The following is a 13,759-nucleotide window of genomic DNA, read 5'->3' as shown; positions in this document are numbered from 1 at the left end:
CTCCCCATGATTAGGGAGAAAGGAGCGTCCTTGCCAGCCAAGTGATGGAGCTCTGACATTTTCCGTGCCCTGGAAAAGAGCCTGTTGCATCCGACAGGGCAAGATCCCAGCAGCAGGACATGGTGGCATGAAATGTTGACACCAGCTTATAGAGCTTTTGTTGGCTTGTTTGATTGACTGTCTGAGTGGTGTGAAGCAGCACTCAGGGCAAAGCCAGGCATCATGCATGGCTCTGTCTTTCTTTCTTTCTTTCTTTCCTCCTAGCATAGCCTCCTCCAATCCTCTCTGCTTGCAACCATGGGTACTTCCACAACCCATCCCTTTCTGCAGGAGCAGGAGTTGCTCCCTGGGACAAACAAGACACCTTTCTTCCCAACCCAGCCTGACTTTGAGTTGAGTAGAGAGCTGAGAAGGCAGAGCCAGACAGTTCTCACCAGTCTCACGCTTTCATCCACCACTGATATAGAGTTAACAGCTGGACCTGAGGAGGAGTTCTGTGCTTCTTTCCCTTCCTGTATCACTGGGATAGTAACTGATTAAAATGGGCTCTAATAACCCATGTTTGCCTTTCAATGGAAGGCAAGAGTCCGTCTTAGTGTCCTAGCCAACTATAATCTGAGGATTTTGGGGTCTCTTCTCCATAGCTAGAGTGCTGCTCACCTTGATGCCATGATTTAATTAGGAAAGGCAATATTTCTCATTAAACCATCTGATACCTATGGAAAAATAGACTTTTGGACAATCAAATCATCCTTCACTCATGTCCCCAAAAAGCCTATTTTTCTTTCCAGCTACACCTGTTTGGCCAATATGATGTTTCTCTGCTCTGTAGCCGGGGTACAAAGCCTTCTCTGAGAACTGAATCTAAGTCCCCTGCAACTGGCAAGACTGGTACCATGCTCGTCCGTTGCTGTGGGAAGGAAGACTTGGTGTCACCAATCTGCTGGCAACGAAGTGGAGTTGTCAGTGGTTTTTGCATGGGCATTTGTACATGTTTTATAAGGGGACCCCTAGCTTATGCCCGTCCTTTCTGAAAGAGTCTGTCTGATAAACGGCTCTGCCATGAGCAGCTTCCTCAAACAGCATTTCACCAGCAAAGTGGCTGAAAGAGACCCTCTATGACCACCTGGAAGAGCAATGAGACAGTGCAAAAGGGAGAGCTGTGTTGTGGGTGGCATGCCTATCTCTTGCCTTACTGAAGATCAGCAATGCCAGTCTTGCTAGCTGATAGTTCACACCTTGCTACAATAGATGGGACCAGGTGAGACCCAGTCCCCAGGTCCAAAGTCTCCAGGGTTACCCACTGCTCCAGATGCAGACAAAAGGAGAAAGGCACCTGGCCAGCTGTGAAAGGCTCCAAAGACAGGGAAATGCTCGTGCTTGTAGCAATCAGCTGATGCCCTGAAGCCAGAGTTTGCTCACTTGTACCTGGGTATGTCTAAATATAATACAAGTATTGTTCTGAGCCCTGCGTCAGCCCCATTGAAATCCAGCCACCAATACCTGATTTTCTCACCTTTCACTGGGAGACACAGCTGCATGAAGGAACATTTCCTTTCATTCTTCCCAAATGCACCTCCCATTGCCATTACTGACTGATCACCCAGCCTCCTCTCATGAGACATCTTAAAGAGCATATGATTTGCAATTTCAAGGTATTATTACTTCTACTATCACTTTCATATTCCTCAAAACTTCCCTGCCAATTCCCCTACAAGTCATTTGAGCAACCAGCTGGAGAAATGGACAAGCTGCACATGTAAATCTAATGGGATTTATGCCCTCTTCTCGTTCGGTTATTTCTGAAAAGCCATGATGAGCTTGAAATCAAAGTAATTTAAGATGACTGTTAAGACGCCGTGAGGAGAGCACCCAGCATGAACATTTGTAGCACAAAAGCCAGCAGATCAGTTCCCAACCCAGCATTGTTCTGGGGTGACCCCAGGAAGATCAGTCTCACCTTGCTGTTCAAATTTCCCCTCTTGTTCTTGGCACAAACCATTCAATAGATTCAATCTAAAATGCTGAACAATTTTGATTGAACCAAAACTGCATTTTTTTTGTCAATTTACCAGATTGCTCTCACCTCCACTGAAAACCCCAAATAGTTCAATATACTATGGGTCAACTTCTTTACATCTTTCTTGGATGTGCACCATGAAATATCACGGATATTCTCATGGACTGGTGTCCTGTGATTTAATTTGACAGTGTCTAGTTTGGGACAAACTCCAATCAAAGCTGTCTGTGTGTCTGGAGGATTCACAAACTGCTGTGCTGGAGGATTTGCTGGTGACTGCTAAGCTGCAAGTTCGCACCAACCACTCCTCCTCAAACGGGATGCTAATGGATGCGCCCACTTCCATCATTGTCCCTTGCAAAAGGAGGCTCAAGAGGAGCAGTCAGGCACCTATTCAGACTGTTTAAAGTTAAAATTGTCCCATTTCCACCTTCTTTACTTGTTTTTGTTTTCCTAAAACTGTACAGAAAGCTTTCTGGTAATTTTCTCTGCCAAAACACACCAGAAGGGGGGAAAACTTCACCTAAATCTGAGCATTCATTTCCCACCTCTGAGCATTCATTGAGACCTACCTCTGTATCTGCTCAAACCCCATCACAATCTAAAGGGGGTACATTATCATTTACTGAGGGTTGGGAGGAAAAGGAGAGAAGAGGGAAGGGGGCTGGGACAAAGAGGAATGAAGATATGCACAGACTGCCCATGCTCTAGCAGATGTGACAAGGAACACCCACAGAAAGGTCCACATCCCTTCCCCTCAGTCCATCCCTGAACAACACCCCGAGGATCAGGATGCTCTTTCTGTACCAGGAAAAAAAGCCCAAAGCTCCAGTACAACATTTGGTCTCTGTATTTTGCCATCTCTCCTTGCTGCCTCCCTCTCTTTTCTCTGCCTGCTGCCTTTTCAGGACAGGGACCACCTTTTCATCCTCTGTTCATCTCTGAGCACCCCAGGGGCTTGTTGGCAGCAGCTGGGGTTTCTGGGGGCTCCCCAACACAAACAACAACAACCTTCAAAGTGCCTCTCCACATGCAGCTGCTCCGAGGGCAGATTCAGGTTTCCCCCACCCCCTTCTCCCCATCCCTCCTTGCAACACCCACCTGGCAGCTAGTTAAAAACAACCTTTGGGTTTTTCAGGTGTGTTGGAGGGATTTACCTGACATATTCTGCCCTACTCCCCCCCCCCAAGTTGAGTTGGATTTGATGGCAATACTAGTTAATCTAACAGTAAACCGCTCTGCAAGTATTTGGCTCTAAGGCTTGGGTCCTTGCCCAGCTCTGACATACACACGCACACAAGTTCACTTCTCCAGCGAGGGAGCGGGCGATGCCTCTCCTCTTCCTCCTCCTCCAGTCCGTCACGGAAGGGCTGGCTCTTCAGAGAGGGAGTTCCACCTCCTGCAACTTTCTCCCTGGCTGCTCTCAACCTGTGCTGCCGGCAAAACCCCTTCCTGCAGGGATTTCTCTGAGCCCTCTTCTCTGATTTACAAGCACCATGGAGCCCCAGCAGCCGGTGAGGTGCTGCTGTGGGAGAGGACTTTCAGCCGTGAGAGCAGAGAAGCAGTAAACTTCAGGAGAGGTCTCTCTCCTGTTGCAACAGGTAAGGCACGCTGCTCGCTGGTGTGGGAAGTTGAAATGACTCAGGGAGCAGTCTGTATAGCATGGATGGAGGAAGGCATGGAGGATGCAGAGGTTTAGTCATGAAACTGCTTTTGCATGTGAGTAACTTTGGCTGGAAACAGGCTTATCCTAAAGATACGGGTTTGGGATGCAAAGGGAGAGCCTTTCATCTCTTTCTCCCTTCTGGGAAGTTATAGAAGGAGGCAGGAAAAGCTTCATCTGTATTTGCACAGAGTTCGCATCTGGTCTTAGCTGGGAAACTTTATAATGCTGCAGCCAGTTTGCACTACTTGGAGCAGGTGGGCTCCGGGTAGCAAAGGCAGAATCCACACTGTTGAGCAGGGAAGGAGGGACTGAACAGAGACACGCTCCAGGTGTCTGAACAGGACAGGATTTTTGCAGGGATCATGCTTGTGCTGGAGTCGATGGATGTGCTGCTGCGGGAGCAGTGATGGCGTCCGGCTGTAGGCTTGGTTGTTGGTACAACCTCACTAACTGTGGTGAGGCGGTGCCGCCCCAAGCTCTGTCTCTGTGTTCCCCATTAATCCATTTGGGGATCCCTGAGTATAGTCAGGGTACTGGTATTTCCCCAGTCCTGCATCCCTGCATTCCCAGGCAAGAGCCCCGAGCTCCTTGTCTACCCTGGTCCCGCTTTCAACAGGCAGCAGAGCTGGGGAGCTGAAGCAAGAGCCACCGTCCTTGCTCCACACGGGAGCATGTATGTGAATGTGCGTGTATTTGCATCAGTGCAGCTTTGTTCACTATCAGGTGCCTAATGGCAAAATGAGATGAGATCCCAGAGCAAATCCCATCCTAATTCAGGGCGTGCATGAATTATCTCCCATGTGCATGTGCGGCGATGAAAGACGAGGTGAAAATATAGGGAGGGAGGGAGGCCTGGGCACTTGGAACAAATGGGGTGCTTCCAAACAGCAGTTATCAGCTAATCAGCCTCACAGGGGAATTAAAGGCAGGCTTGGTGGAGTGCAGCACTCCAGAGGGGCAAAGATCATCTGTCATACAACAGGACTTTAACTCTTAAAATTAACTGGTGCTCACTTGGGTTTGCTGCTACAAAGGGCTGAGAGTTACCAGAACTCATGGAAGCTTGGTCTGTGCAGTAGACAGAGCTGGGCAGGCTTTTCTGGGGCAGGCAGGGCTGTGCCAATGGGCTCCTGCTTTGCCCAGTGTGCCCCAGCTCCAGACAAGAGGGCACAGAGCCTACTGCTCTGTCCTTTGCTCCGGTGCTCAGAGGGGCAAAGAGTGGGCATGGGATGTATAGGGAGCTGCCAAGGCTCTCCAGGCTGTCAGCTAGAGAGACCTGGGAGGTTATCGGAGCCTCGGGACTGAAAGCAAACAGTCTGTATCAGGCTCCTGAGGAAGGCTGGGCTGTCTCGGTATTCGGGGAGGGGGGGGTGTGTAAAAATCACCACGCTTGGTATTGTGCACCCTTATCATCACCTAATGCTCAGCGCACCTCGCCTTATCGGAACAGTTCAGGGACATCCGCCTGTCTGATAAGCATTTGAGGTTCCTGAGGGTCTGAGCAGGCAAGAGGTTTCTAACCCAGCCAGGGGCTTCAGTCTCTCTGCTTCTCCCCGTGTTTGAGTTGTACCTTAACGTGCTCTGTAACACAGCAAAAGTGAACTGAACCGCCCTACCTGCGGAGGGATCCGCTCCTCTCCTGAGCCTTTCCCATAGCTACAGTTCGCAGCACGAATGCATTTCAAATCCTAACACTCAGAAACCAGTGCGTCTCCCAGCCCTGCAAACAAACAAGCACCATTCATGTACGAAGGGAGAGTTCAAAGGAGGCGTAACACCTGGAATCAAACATCTGTTAGAAACTAATGCATTTTGCATCCTACGCTCCTGCCAACTGCTCCAAGGCAAGTCCTAGAGGATTGTTCCAGCTACCTCCATGCTACAGAAATGGCATTCCCTGCTCTGCGTACCTTGCTTTGTGTTTTTGCCACGTGTGGAGTACTAGTGCAGCTGTACCTTGAGCAGTAGTGGGCTTTCTTCTCTATCATGCACAAGCATAAGAGAATTAAACACCCTCAGCCCTTTTTTTTTACCTTTTAAACCGGGTTGGCAACACCGATGCTCCATTGTCTATTAGCAAGCTGATGTGCTGAGCAAGCCATTTTTCCTCTCAACCACACTTTTTCCTTGGCAATGGGGCAGGTACTGGTTTATTAGCAAAGAAACTTTCCTAATTCTTGGAAGAAGGAGCTCCAGGGAGGGGCAGGCTGCGAGGGCTGTTAGGAAGGTTTGTAGCTCAGAAATGAACAGGCAGCAGGTTTGAAACAAACCAAAGGAAGTTTGTTTTTTTCCTTTCCACACAGAGGGCATAATTAAATTCTGGAACACATTGCCACAGGATATTGCAGAGGCCAAAAGTGTACTTGACTTCAAACAAGGCTTCGATCCACTTGGGATGGATAGCTCCAGTGGAGGTGTTAAATGCAACAGCCCAAGCAAGAACCACGATGTACTTCCAGTGATGCTGGAGAGTGGGAGAAGGAGCACATTACACGTGCCTTGTTTCTTATGCTCCTCCTAAGCAATCAGAACTGGCCATTTTGGGAGAGAGACTATAGAGAATTGGCCAAGTGTGGCTATTTTGATGTACGTTGTGGGACTATTTTGGACTGAGCAGGTTGCACCGTGGATAGATGCTGTGACTCAGGCAGCCTGGGATACACTGGTGATGACATGAATAGATGTTCCATATGGCTCAGGTTGACAGGGACGTTGTGTGCCCAGCCTGGAATCTGGTTGTCTCAGGGGGTGCAAGCAGCATCCATGCACCACTGCCTGCTCCACAGAGGTGTTGCAATGGTGAGGGCTTTCAGAAGCGTGTTTCCAGCAGTCAGTCCAGAGTGGGAGGTAGCATCTTGTGCTGGGAGTATAACAAGAGCTGACAAGGACATGCTGTGGCAATGAGGCCAGCCTGGGCAAACATGCCTGTCTCGGGAGTTAATCTTTGGTGAAACCTTGAGCTCCCCAGACCACTGGCTGGCTTTGCATTACCCGTGGGTACAGCAGAAGGTGGGCTGCTGCAGGCAGGTTTCCCAAGGGCAGGCAGGTTTGGGAGCTGAAGGTTTTCTATCATCTTACAGGTATCCCTTTGCTACAGGGGATTTCTGCAGCACAGATATTGGCATCCCAGCCAGCCATCCTTTTACAAGGAAGGATCATGCCCTGAGCATCTCATTCATTTTCTGTCCTCTGTGTCCTTACACTGCCTCTGAACACAGGAGAGGGACAGGGAAGGAACAGCACAAGGCAGACAGATGGCAACAGAGTGAAGGAGGCTGCAGGCAGAGCGGAAAGCTGCTCTCCATGCTCACCTTCAGGCACCAGAAGGGAAAGCACCAGCAGGGTACTGGGCATGGGAATGAGAAGATCTTCATATCAGCGCAGGGGCAGGTCTGTGGGTGAATGAGGATTGCCTGACAGGAGAGAAAAAGGTGAGGGAGGAGGCACGGTGGCCAGGGCTGTGCTGCAGGGCAGAGAAGTCGAGCGGTCCATGTCCTGCTGAGTGCTGGGGCTCCTTGCCTGCATCCAGCGGGGCACGTGGGCCCTCACCCAGCTCTTCATGCCAAGATGCTCTTGGACTCTTTCCCAACAAATCTGACTGACCATAGGATAACATGTATCTTACATGGAAGCGCAGGGGGAGCAAGTAAGTGGCTGTGTGGTACTTAGTTGCCGGCTGGGGTTAAACCACAACATCCCCACAGGGAAGCACAGAAAGGGCATCAGAGGACTACCAGCACCCAGGTGATGTAGCCAGTGTCCTCATTGCAAACATCCAGGTTGAGTTAAGGTGTGGATGAGGACTCATGGGTTCAAACAGCTCAGAGTTAGAGCCCCTTCAAACACTGTGCAGAGCTGCTCCCTTCTGCAGGCTGGGGTGGGAGCTGAGCCCAGTCTGAGTTCACAGCTCTGGTGGGTCAGATGGGAGTTTGCTGGGATCCCAGAAAAGATCTTGCAGGCTTTGCAGCACCTAAATAAACAGCTGTTTTGCGAGCAGCAGAATTCATGAAGCTTGGTTGCCTGGGGCACTCTCTCTTGTGTGGATTCTCTGATGTCTAATAATCGGGTTGGGCTCACATTAGAGCCTTTTCTTCCAGCTGGGAGTCCTAATTTGGATTTCTCTCCTCTCTTCTGATGCTTTTCACAAGCTTGTGCAAACCTAACTCCTTTCAAGTCTTTACCTATCCGGTTAAATTTGGCTGAAACTGGCCAGTGGATCCAAAAGGTAGCAGGGAGGACTGATAATGTGGTCCCACACACCAACTTCCCTCAGCAGTCTGCAGACAGGGCAGTGGTTATCAATGCAAGATAATTTGCATCCCAAGCATGAGGAAAATGAGAAAGGCTCAGTATGAGTTTTGGCAGGAGAAAGCAATCAAGAAATTGCCCAGGATCCCTTGTGGGCTCTTGCAGGCTGTGCTGATGGTCACGGCATACCTGCTGGGCCAGCTAGTTTGCAGTGACGGAGGTATGTGGCCTTTGGCATTAACAGCTTCCACGGGGCCTGAATCCCAGGGAGAGAAGTGCACAGTCCCAGCAGCAGCAGTGCTGGGACATGCTCACATGAGTACCTGGCATGTTGCAGCAGGCTCTTGTGCCAACATGTTTGGGGTCCTGCACCACAGTGCCCAGCACCAGGATGCCGCAGGGGCCCTTTGATCCTGCATTGTGAGCAGCTCCCACTGAGCCTCCTTCCCACCAGCACTTCCCATCTCCAGCCTCAAGGGCTGTTTCTTTCAACAGGGAGCAGGTACCCTGTTCCCATCAGAGCCACCAGTGGAATGTGCTGTTTTCTCCCTATCTCCTGGTTGTTCTACCCCCTGTGCTTGGCCAGGGAGATAGTCGCCACCCCCAACATCATGGTTACCTGTGCAATGGCAGCTGATCTTTCTCGGGGAAAGCAGAGGAAAGGGATTAGGAATAATGCATAAGGATGCTTCCCCCTGCCCTTGGTATAAGCAAGTCAACCTCCCTGTCACACTTTCTCTGTGACAGCAATCAGCAGCAAGGCAGTGCAGACTGCACTCACCCCCAGGCCTCCTCCCGTAACCCCAGACCCCTACCGAGGGCTCCATATTCTGGAGCTGAATGATGAACTCTTGCTCTAGAATGATGTTGCAATGCGAAGGCAGATAAAGATCACTGACCCTTCTAACTCTACGGAGATTCAAGCCTGTTCAAGTTCTCCTGTGCCTAACAGACGAGCTCCAGAAGGCTGACAAAGATGACAGAGAAACCTCAGCTATGTGACGTATCTGAGCCAGGCTTAGGTGTTGGCAGCAGTATAAAATCAGGCTCACCCTGGGTTTGTCAGAGCGTTGGACAGAAATGCACATCATGGGTGGAAAGGTGACAAAAGAAAGCCTTTGGCTTCATGGCCAAGGTGATGCTCACGGACAGAGGATGGCTTGGAGGTACAGACACACAGCACCTGCTTGCTCTGGTGGAGGGGTAAATCAGGGCAGCAGGTAGAGCAGCTGGAGGAGGCCACAGTAGGATGTCATGGAGGAAGGTGCATTTAGAGCCAGTTTGAATATGAGCATCCAGCTTGTGAACAACTGGCACAGTGACAGAGGTGGCAAAAGCATGCAGCTGTATAGGGGAAGGATGAGTTGGACATCAGAGTAACTAAACATTTCCCAGTGCTCTTCCCATGGGGAAGACCATCCTGCTTTCTCCTCTCCTGCTCAACTAACTCACATCTGGCACATCTGCCTCCACCTCTCCAGGGACAGTGTCCCTCCACACTCCCTCTGTCATCCCAGAGCAGTGGTCCCAGCAGGACTCCTCACAGGTCCACTGGCTGTAGCAGACTAGACCCACAGAAAGCAGCACTGTCTCAGAACAAAGCATTTTTTTACCAACACCTGCAACAATGCAGCCCGACCAGATAAAAAGGGTGTCCCAGCACCATGCCAGGTCCAGATTGTCCTACACAAGTCAATGACCCACAGGCTTCCCCCAGACTCCTTCAAGAGAGTCTCTATTCCTCCAACACCCCTTAGATACTGCCGGTCCAAGCCACCCTGGGTACCCAAACTCCTCAAGGAAAAAGCCGTCCACCTGGCACATGATGAGAGAAGCACCTCAGTGGTTCTCATAGGACTGTATCCATTCTACTCATGGACATGTATGTGATTCCCCTGCCATGCTGAGCAGTCCCATGGAAAGCCATGAGATTAATGGAAATTAATCTGATGAGTAGCTTCTTTGCAGCTGAGAAGCCCCTGGTACAGCCCGCCCCATCAGCACACAGACACTTTACCACCAGGAATGGAGCAGAACCATGAAATCATTTCACTGCATGGTCCAGGCACTGCCCATGGGCCAACTCTCTGCATGACAGCAACAGCGTTTCCCAGGTCACTCTGGGCAAGGGCAGACCTCAGTCTTAAAAGGCATGTGCACCAGGTTTTACGTGATCAGCCACCTTGCTCCAGGCTGTCCAGCAATCTGGAAACAGTTCCCAAAGGTCTGTCCAAGCCATTCGGAGATGGGAAAGTCGAGATGGGGAAGGAACAGCCCAACTGCGCCCTGGTGGAATCTGCAAGTCCAGCAAAAAGCTGTACCCACGCTAACACAGCCCCCGAGCAGGCTGGTGCAAAACACAGTTCTGCAAACACCAGCCCTAAGAAAACCATCCACAGGCACTGGAAAACCCTGAGACATTGAGGAAGGAAATGTTATAACTTCAGGGGCTTCTTTTCATTAGTTTTCTGGCTTTCTGAGCTACCTCCAGGATGTGCTGCTGCTGTTTTGCTGCAAAACCAAACAGAGACTGCACAACTGAATGCAGGAGTAGGATCTCTGAGGGCAGTGCTAGCTGCTAGCGTGGAGTCAGCATCCCATTCACAGAAACACTGACAAGGTCATGGGCACAGCTCCGTGCCATGGCTTGGGAAGGGATGGCAGAGACGAGGACAAGCATCAACCAAGCAGCCCGGCCTCCACGCAGGGTGTACATGGGTTATTTCAGTGCTGGGAATCAAAACGTCTCACAGACATGGCTCAACACTTGTACAAGGAGCATACTTTTTAATCTGTGACTTTCCAACATTAGAAACCCACGGAATGCTTCCTGATTGTTCCTGTTTGACAGGCAACTGTAAGGGTACTGCCCCAACTGCAGCTGAACCAACCTCTTCTGCTAAACTACCACTTAAGCCAGGAGACAAGAGATTCCCAACTCCTGTTCACTTTCCCAAAGCCTTATACTCACTATCTTACATGATTTACTTCCTTTGCTCTCTCTCTCTATTCCCCAATGACCATTGAAATTCAGACCTACCATTAAACTTCCCTTTCATTGATTATTCAACTAACCAAGTGCATCTCCATTGTCCTCCCCAGCATCTAGTGCTTGTAGCCTCCAACAGAGACATTGATGTGTTTGGGGATGGTTTTGATCAGTACCTGTCCTGGGGGGGAACTGTTTCCTGTAGTGAAGAAAAAAAGGGAGAAGGAAGGGGAGGGAAGAGCAAGAGAGAAGAGGAAGAAAGAGAGTTTGGGATGTGTGCTGATGAAAGAGCAATAAAGGAAGATTTGTCCTTATTTTCCCATGAAAATGATTATTTTTCTCTCATCTTCGGATCTCAGAACTTTGGGCTAAACCCCCACCATGGCTAGCGAGGGGAATGCTGCTATTGGTACACTCAGCATTCACTTTGTTTTGCGTTTTGGGTTTTTGCTGCTTTTAAATGCTCCTCTTGAAGGGAATCAAAAGGTGGGGCTGGGGCCACACCTGCTTCCTGGCAGGCTGCAGCTCTTTTCTGCTATGTCAGTGACAAACAGAACAGCCTGCACATCACAGGAGATCTGCAGGAGGACCCTCCAGAGGACCATTCCCCCTGGCCATGCCCCAGTTGCACATCTCAAGCGGCTGGAGTAGGTGCCCTGCATCAATCCCCTCAAATCCCCCATCTCCACCACCTCCCCACGCAAACACTTTGAACCTCAATGCTATGTTTGTTCCTTCATTTCAAACCAACAGATTTGGGCATGTCTTTGACAGAGGATCACAATTTGGATGTTAAATTTAGATGCACACTTAGGCTCTGATTGGAGATACACCGAGTGTTTACTCTCTTTGTGGGGAGTTTGCATCTACAGGGCTGAAAGCGAAGCCCCTCAAGGCTCTCTGATCCTCACCAGGTGATTAGGAGAGGAGGCTGAATCACCACATAATGATGCCCTGGTATTTCCCCCAGTCGGGAGTGTGTCTTACCTTCCTCACTCCATCCCACCGATGGCCTTTCTCCAACACATCTGGCAGCCCTGAACTGAAGGGTATGGCCCTTGCCATGGGTCCCATGGATCACACATTAATTACTCTCAGCACAAGGACATGGGGTGGCACAGGTCAGAAAAAAAGGCAAAATGTTTCTCTTAACCTACATGAATAATCTGTCAGATGCAGTTGATTTCACACAGTTTCAACATGGAGAACCTTAACTCCATTACAGGGACCCTTGAACTTGGCAGCGCTCCCCCTCCTTGGCAGCCACCTACATCTGGGATTTTAAGGGCTAGTAAATTGATTTTATGCTGATTTCACATTATACACAGCTTGACAAGAGTCATAGAAACCCACCTTGTCTCTACTGGTTCGTTACTGTCGCTTTCTGGGGCAGTTCCAACAGGGCTTTCCCTGGAGCTAAGCCAAGGTAGTAGTTAAGCAGATTTCCCCCCTGTTCAGAGCACTGTGCCCGATTTTCCTGTTGAGCTTCACTGTGGCCTTTGGAAATGTCCCGGTCCCACTTCTACATGGTTTTGCATTGTGAATGTGGTGTGAATAATCCCAGAAGCAGGAGACAGAGTAAAGGCTGCACAGTTATCTCCTGGGAGATATATTACTTTTACTTTTACATTAAAGCCATGCTGGAGAAAGAGAAACAAGACATCCAGTGTGTCACTGTTTCCCAGTGCAACCTACTAAAGAAGAAACTCCAGGCTACAAGCAGTAGGTGATGGTTTCCAGTCCTGGAGTGGGAAGTTGAAACCTCTCCTCAGGATGCTCAACTAGAATAGGCCAACTCTTGAAGGACATTAGTGTCAACAACCCTCTCCATCTCATTCTTTTACCAAAGGATAAAATCAGAGAGAACAAACACGGGCTTGTGTGGAACTGCTAAAACAGTGGTAGGATTGCCCAGCAATATTGATATAGAAATTGTCCAAACAGATGCATTAACAGTAATAAAGGTGATTAAATAACACATCTCAGAGCACAGGCAGTTTCTGTCAGGGGACACAACAGTCTCTCTTTGCTAGTACTGGGGCTTTGGGCATGGGTCCTGCCACAGAGAGAAACTATTAGACTGTAAAAGCTGATAGTGATGTCTTCTAGAAAACTCTCCCTAAGTTTTGATTGTGCCTTTCAAAGTTTCAGATTATTTCCAGAGGAAATGAGGCTTCTGTCCCATGTGCATAGTTATTCTCCATCCCTCATAATAACTGCTGAAGCCGTTGATTGCTTTCAGCCAGCTTGTAATTGAGAGCAAAGCTCTCAGAAATATGAAGTCATGACAGGTTTTTCAAAGTAATTACCTGGACAGAGGAGTAAAACTCTGCTAATGCCCCTACAGAGGAAAAAACAGCAATGCGAGTAAAGCCTTTCTTAGATGTCAGGAATCTACAGGCAAAAGTGAGGTTAAGGACATTCCAGGAGAGATTCAGAGGAAAGTTTGCATCTTGTTAAATGCCAGAAAACCTACTCCTTGCTCAAGGTTATCCTCCCATATTGAGCTGCTGGTGCCCGAGAAGGTATGTGCTCTAGCTCCAGCTTTTCTTGTGGTTGTGAAGTTCATAATGTCTCTGCCTTGTGGGTTCTCTGATGTCTTATAAGAGATGAGTTCACATTGCCATTTCAGTACAATTCAATTAAAAAGTCAATTAGCCCAGATACAAAGCGATCGGCTTCATTAATTCTGCTGTTATGGAACAGCACTGGTTTTTGTTGCTGTTTTATTCTGCTGTCTTATTCTACTCTAAATTGTATGTGACTTTTCCTGCTCCACAGTCCTAGTAGACACACGCGCACACAGCACGCATACATCTTCTTTCCAGGTTCAGCA

At 49.2% G+C, this 13,759-nt stretch overlaps 1 protein-coding gene across 1 annotated transcript in view; it reads left to right on the top strand.

Moving 5' to 3' along the window:
• The first annotated feature begins 3,573 nt into the window (after positions 1 to 3,573).
• FAT2 (FAT atypical cadherin 2) overlaps positions 3,574 to 13,759 on the top strand; it is a 57,031-nt gene continuing 46,845 nt past the window's right edge. Inside the window, exon 1 of the mRNA XM_010022002.1 lies at positions 3,574 to 3,621. The gene's annotated coding sequence lies outside the window, so the exon portion shown is untranslated. The remainder of the gene's footprint in view (positions 3,622 to 13,759) is intronic.

This window comes from Nestor notabilis, unplaced genomic scaffold (assembly GCF_000696875.1).
Source record: "Nestor notabilis isolate BGI_N333 unplaced genomic scaffold, ASM69687v1 scaffold22539, whole genome shotgun sequence".
Taxonomy (NCBI): domain Eukaryota; kingdom Metazoa; phylum Chordata; class Aves; order Psittaciformes; family Psittacidae; genus Nestor; species Nestor notabilis.
This window is presented reverse-complemented; position numbering and strand designations above follow the sequence as displayed.